This window comes from Condylura cristata, unplaced genomic scaffold (genome assembly GCF_000260355.1).
Source record: "Condylura cristata isolate star-nosed mole 26May11 unplaced genomic scaffold, ConCri1.0 scaffold00002, whole genome shotgun sequence".
NCBI classification, from domain to species: domain Eukaryota; kingdom Metazoa; phylum Chordata; class Mammalia; order Eulipotyphla; family Talpidae; genus Condylura; species Condylura cristata.
Window position 1 is genome coordinate 46,570,835 of NW_004567103.1, and position 9,202 is coordinate 46,580,036.

The following is a 9,202-nucleotide window of genomic DNA, read 5'->3' on the forward strand; positions in this document are numbered from 1 at the left end:
ATGACCTACCCTCCCACCCAGCTCACAGGCCCCCAGGCTCCAGAGCTTTCTCCTTTGCCAACCTTGAATTCTCTCCCCTCTGCCACACTACTTATGCCATCTTGTCAGCTCCCCAGCATCCCAGCTTACTGGGTCCCATATCCAGGCTCCCAGTGCTGCTTCTCCTACTCTGTCTCACCAGGGGTCAGGCAACCTTCTTCTCATCCTCCAGGTTTGTGCTTCCTCTCTCATTCTCACAGAGGCTTCTAGAGTCATCCTGTTTATTGTGGACCCCTATTTCACTAAAGGGAGTATGTGACATGGGGTGAATGGGGTGGGGTTGAGTGAGGTGTGAGGAGGGGGAGGATGCAAAACAGCTTCTTACAGCCCACCCTCTCCCCTCCTCACCCTCCTTAACTCCTTCCCCCACCTCCACAAGCAGCACTGCCATAAAGAGTGAAAACACTTTGTTTGCATTCCAACCCTTGAGTCCGCCCTTCGATTTCAGTTTTGGCACCCTGTAGGTGAGGAGACAGGGAGCAAGAGGCACTGCAGGGCACCTACCTGGCAGCTGGGAGTCGAGGAAGAGGCCCACAGATGGTCTGGAAGGTGGGGCTCCCACCCAGCACCACGGGGGAGGTAGTGAGGTCTACTGGCTGCCAAGGGCAAAGTAACTACATATGCCCAGTTGATGTGGAAAAAGGGATTTCTTGTCTTGAGTGTTGAGAAATACACTGACCTGGAAACCAGGAGACCCAGTCTGCAAGGGCAGGCTTTACGTCTTCCCTCCTAACAAAGCTCTCAAGTCTCCTTACCAGCTTATGCCTATTTCTGTCAACTAGTAATATAATGGGCACTATGGACCCCAAAACTGCTGCTCTGAGTAGGTTCTGCCATCTACTTCAGCAAGACAAAACATACTTTAGTGCATAAGACCTTCAATAAAAAGAAACTTTAATACATTTAGTGTGGAAGAGAGAGGGAAAGAATACAGTTTCCATGTGAAGCAAGGTTATCCATCCCCTGATGGGTAAATGCCCAGTCAAACAGGGTTGGTCCAAAGCAGGGTAACTGAGGCCCAAAGGCCTGCCACAAGTCTAAGGCATATTCGGGTGGAGAACCATAAAAGGCAGAGGGGCCAGGAAAGCGTGGAAGGAAAAGAGCAAAATCAAAATCCAAGTCAAAATAAAGGGTGCCATTTGCCACCTCCCCAACAGTTTCCCCCCACATTTCTGTCACTTGCGAGTATCTCCTTCCATGCCCCAAAAGTCCCTGCTGCAAGCCCAACCGAGATGCAAGCGCAACCTCTTCACAAGTATCTCTGCTCCACATCCCTCCTCCAGTTCTCTCTCCCTCTTTTCCAACACCTTTTCCCCAGTCTTTTCTAGCTTCTCTTCCTGCTCAGCTCCATCCTCCCTTGAGAACCTGGACACCCCCCACCCCCTTTCTATGGATATCACAGTTTATTTTCCTCTTCGGCAACCCCATCCCCTCCCATGGAGATCTCATTTCTGCAGAGTTAGCTCTAGGCACCATCACTGTATTTTTTTCAAGCCCAGAGCTACTGACACTTGAGCTATTGGCATCCCACAGGGCTCCATGAGGATTCCAGTCATCTCTGGGTTCATCTCTAAATTTCATTCTTTAATGTTCTATGAATTTTAAAAGTTACGCCTATATACATATGGGAGTTGGGTGGGGAATAGGATTGCTGCATAATTGAATTTATCCAGTATCGTTCAAATTGTCGAGTTAGCAAATCACAAATCAGTCACGATGTCGCAGTCACTAAGAAACAATAGGCACCCACAGCTATGACAAATGATTAACTAAATGATCAGATTTTTCACTTCCTCACCAAAGCATGGAAAAATTTATCTTTGCTTTAGCTGACTTAAATCTCTGAGTGAAAAACATAAAAACAACTGCAAATTACTGATGACTAATGCCCTTCAATTTGGCCTCAAGCTGAGAAACTCTGTGCAGAAATAAAGTGGTTTATAATCCCAGAGGTCCTTTCTATTATAAACTGCAGGTGGCAAATCAAGTGGCTATGAACTACGGGGTGTGTTTCTGTGTGAGTGAAAAATCAATACTTGAGGAGGATATTTCTACACCCTTTTAATGGGATTTTAACAGCCCAAACAACAGGCAGATGCTAGCCAGAAGAACCCAGGACCCTGGATGATGCCTGCCAAGGGTTACAATCTGTGTACAGTCTGTGACCCCCTGAACTACCCACCAGACAGGGTAACTGTCTGCCTTTTACAGAAAAGCAATCTCAAGACAACATAGCAGAAAGCTAGAAGGAAAATAACTGCAACTCACATTGATAACCTGTTGTCTGAATCCAGCTTATCTGAGATTGGATTCCTATTCCTCCAAAAAAACAGAATGCTTCAGGCTAGAAAATGGTCGCTTTCAGGAGTACATGGACTGACACATCTCCAGAGGACTTTCTTCCAATCCAAGTTCCAAGTGGTATTAGCTTTAGAAGAGTATTGTGGGAGGGGCCGATACATCTACCAAATCCTAGGTGAGTTTGCTTAAGAAGCCCAGATTAACATGATGCTAACTGGAAGTGAACCTAATCTATTTAGAGTCTTCTACCAGCCTAAGCAGCAGAATCAAAGCCATCCTCCAGGTTCCATGCGCATGACATTTAACATTTCTAGTCTTCTATTCCCAACATGCAATGTCCCTTCACTCCATTCAAATTCAAATTAATTTTTTTTTTTTTTTTGAGCCAAGAGCTCAGTCAATGCCTGTAGACAGTTCCACTTGTCTGAATTAGGTGCACCTGGGGAAATGCCATGAGGGTCTGATCTTAATTTTGAAGGAAAGAAAGGTGACTGTTCACCAGTATTCAATAGCAGGCTTGGGCTAAGTGCAGAGCACTGAGCTTAGAAAAGAGAGAACTAGAAATGGGAAGTTAGAGCCAGCCATTCAGCAGTGAAGTTTTCTGGCTGCCTAAAGGGGCACTCAAGCCCACATCGAGTAGCTGAAGACTGCAAAGCAGTAGGCAGTAGACATGTCCTATGTTCCTGTACTCTCCCACCCCCAGATTTTGTATATAATAGGTACTCATAGTTCATAGAATCTGAACACCTTATAGTTGCATTAAACTAAATTTATGGATTATCACATCTATTTGTTGGCACAAATATGGATGAATAGGATATGAAAAAGACCAGATCCCAGGAGAAGGTCACAGACAAATTCAAGAGAGCTTGAATCAGTATGCAGGAGTCAGTTGAGAGCTTTCAAGCAGTTTTGAGTGTCAGAATTTGATCTCAGAGGTGATAGGGAGTCACACCAGGTTCTTAAGCAGTGGAAATGAAATTGGAAATTTTCTTTGAAAGATTACACAGAGTCAGTTTTTCACCAAAAATAAACAGAACAGGAAGGTAAAGAGGATACAGTCTCAAAGGTCACTGACTGCTGCCAAGGCCTCAGTGAAGGAGCATCTTTACCAGGGTTGCTCTGGGCCAGTCCAGCTGATAGTTCCATTTATGCTGCCTGTATCCCCACCTCCAAACCCACCCTGACAAAACATATTAGTTCAAAATAGGCCATTTAAAGGAAGGGGCAAGCTCCTGCAGATGGCTGAGAGCCTGATCTGCTCCAGATAAGCATCTTCATCTAAGAAACTAGTTATAATGCATTCCCAGTGTGAGCACAGTAGCAACAGCCTGACAGCTATTTGCATAATTTCTCTTCTGTAACAGGCTTCAAAAATAACAATAGGCAAACTAGATAGAATCTATTCATTTTAAATTTGCTTGAGCTGCTATCTTTAATGGAGCCAACAACTAACACACCATAAAGATTTTAAAACCATGAATTATGTAGTGTGTCATTTGTTCTCTCCAAGGAGACATTTGGGGGAATAGAAACAAGAATCATCAACTGCATCTGGAGTGTCCACTTATTCTGTGCTATACTGATAAGGTTAGAAGGTAGCCTGATTAGACGGTTCAGCTAAGAGTTGCAGGGGAAAAAAAGGGGGGGTAACAAAATAACATTATCTCAATACCAATATTTTATATTATCCATAATAATCTACTGTTAAGAACAGAATCAACATATATATGTTAAATCAGCAATGACTCAATCGCAGAACCACAAGAATCTTAGATGACTTTGAGGTGCTGACATCGTTACATGGTCAGCACACGAGGACAGGGACCAGGACTATCAGGTGCAACTTTACACCCCCAGGTATAACAAGGGACTGGTATATGGCTATACAATGTTGAAACAATAGACTACACATGAATAAAGAAAGGATATGATTTCTCATATATAAAGGAAGTGAATATAACTAAGACATATGTCAGGTTTGTTTTTCAATATAGCTACAAACTGCAAAAAAAAATTCAATATGTTCATTCATAAGTGTATACAGCCACACATATGCCCAAGTACACACAAGTAAAAGCACATTCAAGGGTAAATATATCTAAAAGCCTAATTTTTTAATACAATAGAAACATTTCAAATCCTACAAAGCATTGTATTATGTTTTTAAATGAATTATCACAGGTGAAATTTTTAGTCTTTTACAGAATGTAGGCTACTATACTTGGTAGCTGAAAATAGCAAAGAAGAAAAAAAGGTTTGGATTTTTTTCCAAAGATAATTTTCTAAAGAACATCCTATAGGTTTCACTTTAAACAGATGTGTTTTTAGCAGAACCAAATAATCCATTTTCTGCTCCATTTTAATATCCACATTTTCATTTCATGGGTTTTATCCCTCAATTCCAAATGACATTCTAAGTCAAGTGAGTACCAAAGTCATCAGCTGGTACTTTAAAAAAAAAGATCTAATGATAAAAGGAGATAATCTCTGACTATAAAGTCTGTCCTGAATGGAGCAGCCCCTGAAAAACTGGGCAAACAGTTTGAGTAAAGTAGTTTGCAGACCCAAAAAGGAGGGAGTAGAAGGGCAGATATTCCAGGAATGGAAAGATACATACAATTATGTCACATGGCCAGAGTTAAGAAGGAAGAGGATCTCACCAGTTGAGGCCAAGTGGTAGGTCAAGACAAACTCTGATCTTACCATCATGGTTGTAACAGTGAAGAAAATGATTTGCTGGGGCAAAAGACGTTGCTGCTTTCCATGGGACTAGCTACAGCAGCTGTGCCATCAATATGGCCCAGATCATTAAAAATATGGTTGGTATGGACCCTCCCTGGTGGTGACACAAGTTAAAGCACAGCACTAAGAAGCTATCATAGCCACTGCAGCACAAGTTCAATCCCCAGCTAGGGAGGTGACCCACCTGACCCACCCACTGCTCCCCTCAGCGGTATATTTCAGTCAATCTGCCTGTTCTGCTCCCCACTCTGTCTCTGGTGAATCCTCTCACCCCCTGCACCTCTGACCTATACCACAGTTCTGTATATATAAATAAAACTTTTAAAAATATATGGCTGGCTTATTAAAAACTACTAGTACCCTACACAGGTGTAATATTTTATAGAGTACTTAAAATTTTATAAAGCACTGTTTGCAAACATCACCTCACCCAATTCTTACAGAAATCCAAGAAGAGCTGGTGTTTCTATCTTTATTTTGCTGGCAAGTAAAAAGAAAGAAAATGGTGGAGCCAGGTATGAAAGACAATCACTCAGCCCCCTGGTCTGGTGATGATTTAGATTCATTACCCTCCAAATTTTAATCCTATACCCAAGTAGAAAATTTGGCCCCTTAGTAAAAGTGTCTTCAAAGGGGTAAGACAAGAAGTAAAGGGAAAGCCAGCTCTCCAACCCAAGGGAGAACATGTATACTGCCTGCAGTATGGTACTCGAGTCATCTGGGTATTCCAGAGGCCTTTGTTATCTTAGGCAACTATTTGACTCCCAACAATCCAGACAGATGTAAAGCTGATTTGAAAGAAAACTAAAGTATTTGTCATTACATCATATGTGACTTTCTTTGGCACTGGTCCTCACATTTGAATAATTGTTTTTGAAGGTACTGTATGGTTGAACTTGGTTCTATTAAGGGCTTAAGAAAACAAAACCCTGCACTTTCCTAAACTATGGGTAACAAAGAGACTATATGAGTATGATCAGTAACTCAGGGACTTAATGTGTTTTTTTTCCTCCATCAAATACTCTTCAGAAAAGATGGACTTATTTGAACTCTTGCATCCTTTCTTGAATTTAAGAATGTGTTATTTTTCCTCTCTGATTATCAAGTGTTAACATATTGAAGACAGGAAACTTGGGGAAACAAAAGGACACAAGTGAAAATACATAATCATTCATAATCCCAGAATTTATTACTACCACTATTTTTGTATCTGTCCTTCAGATGTGAAAAACAAAAGTGTTTGTTACCACTTTTGACAAACTACTGCTTGACATTTGATTTTTTATAACTACTTCACTAGAAGGTTTCTACATCATTGAACTACAATAGTAATTTTTAAAAGGAAAAACACCCATTCTGGGTATCAGACTTGCTTGGGAAGGCTCTTTTCAAATTACACTTTCCATTCCCAGCTACCTCCCAACTCTGGCCTGCCCTTAAAAATAACATTTCTTGGCAGTAAAGTGCTTCTCAGACAAGTGAGAACATCAAGTGCCTCTCACATCTGAACCACCAGTCTGGAACATGGTCTTTGCTGACCATTTCTTTTTGGTTAATCTCTGTGCCAAAGCTTGTAATGCCATTCCCATGAACATTTCGTTGTTTCAATTTTTTCTATATTTAAGAACTACTACAATAAGCATTTTAACATTTTTGTTCAAAGAACATTTGAATATTAGTCCTGGATGTAGAATTGCTAGACCACAAGTTTGTTTATTTCTAAGGTTTACGCATAATCTCTTGGGAAAATACATGCCATAGATGAGGGAACGATCAATATAAATATAGAAAGTTTTATTTCTCTCACTGAATGAGTTGTTTTCAGTAACAGTTTTCTACATAAAAGACAATCACAGACATTTCTCTTTCTTACTTAGGTGTCAGAACACGTTTCAAGCATGCATACAATTCCCAGAGAAGCTCTTTCTCATCTACCTGCACTGTGAGAAGCTTTGGCCTCTACAGTCTTAACTACCTGCTTACACCATCACAGAAGGACCAATTAATTAGCCTTCTTAATTCTCCTAAGTACCTCTGGTATTCACTAACTGCCTATCACATCTCTTTAAGGAGAAACCTTCATCTCCCTTTCTTTTCAGAGTCAGAATAAAAAGCCTGAATATGACAATAAACATATCTCCACTCCCAAAGTCTCACACCTATTTTGTTTCAATTAAGAAAGGTTTCCTTGGCAACCATCTACCTCACTCACTGCCCTAACTCAGCAAGTTCCTAATATTAGACAAGAACAAGATTCCTTCTCAGGATCTAGAGTGTCTCTATTTTACTGCTTGCCCCCACCCCCACCTCCCACCCCCACCCAAGTGTTTTTCCATGCCGGCAGGAATAATGGCAGTCTTATTCCATCAACTTATTCCATCTTATTCCATCAACTGCTTATCTTGCAATGTCTGGCAATAGTTCTCCAAATATGTTTGCTAAATGAATAGATGAGGTTTAGCAATTTCCCCTTTGAACACAACTTATAAAAATCATAAGCAGTTTGAATATTAAAAAATGAGCAACAAAATAGTTTGTAAACAGCCACATGGTGATTTCCACACAAGAGTTATTAAGAGTGAAAATATTCAAGTTCCTCTGATATGATGTAAACTGAATCAACAATGCACCCATTTGAAGTAACTTATAAGAAATGAAAGCAGAGTGGACGTGCTATTTTCTCAACTAGATTACAAAAGGACTGGTCTTGCTCTGGTTATTAAATATAACTGGAGAGGTTGTGCATTGCCTAAAATCACTCAGCAAGGAGACAAAAGGGAGCTAAAACAGCCCATGCTCAGCTCACAGCATACTCTACTGTAGGCCTTCATCTAACCAGCAAAAAGGATCATTTTTCTGCTGATCACAAAGACAGTCATTTACCATATTGTATGGTTATTTTGTAATTCACAAAAAAGATGGGTCCTCTGTGTCTTATATTTGTTCATAGTCTTCAACATCTAACAAAGTCCTCAAAAATGGCAGGTGTTCCATCAATATACATCAACTAGACTGAATACTTTTACTGATAATAAATTTAATTGATAAGTTTACTATGACAAATAAGGGGAGGAGGAAAAACCCACAGCAGAACTGTGGTTCACTTATCAGGGATCAAATACTGTTTTAGCAATTGAAAGAAATAAAACATATCCTTTTATTTAATTGGAAATTAGGGACTCAGAATAGCACTCACAGACCAAGTCAGATGTAAGTTAATTTCTCCATTAATCGAAGTCCCAAACAGTCCCTTACAGACTCAGGCCAACCTTCAGTCTCCATCTAAGCAAGTCTAATGATAACTGAGCTGCTTTGCAATTTGATTGCAATTTGAATTCCAACTGGGTCATTATGTTGCACGAATGATTTTTCCTATCACTTAACATCAAGATATTCTAACTTTCAAAATGAACTGATAGAAAAGAAATAAATCAAACTTTTATAAGATCTAATAGATGTCAGAGCACTTTCTCTGGCAGGAGTTCCAATTTTTTTAATAAAAGATTAATCATCAAAGCAATTTAGTATAAAATTGAAATTCCTCATTTCTATTGTACCAAATTTATATTACTTGCTGCTTCTATCAACTCTAGAGATAATTTTCTATACTGAATTATTTATATTCTCTTGTAATCAGATACCTGCTACACCTTTAAACATTTATACATCCACTTAACTTCAAGTTTGTAAGTGAATGAAAATCTGCCTGTAAGAATTTGGAGTACCATACAATTTGTATGTATCTGTTTATGGATCTACTTACCTACCTCCTTACAAACACACCTGTATGATTATAGCTGCATAGTAAACACCTGATCATTGGTAAAGGGATCACAAATAAATGTAATAAATATTGTAAATTAAAGTGGTACATAAAATAAAGTCCATAATAGTAGAGAAAGTAATAAATTACCAGAGGATCTGGGAACTCAATTTTACTGCCACCTACCTTGTTACTGATTGCTATTTCTGTAGAAAATCCTTCACAATCTTGAATTTCTTCTATAGTACTAAAACTCTCATAATACATGCATATTTTAATTTGTTACTAGTCATACAAGCCATCAAGAGAAAATTAAATTTGCTCGTTGAAAGTGTCAAAACAAGTTTTTAACTC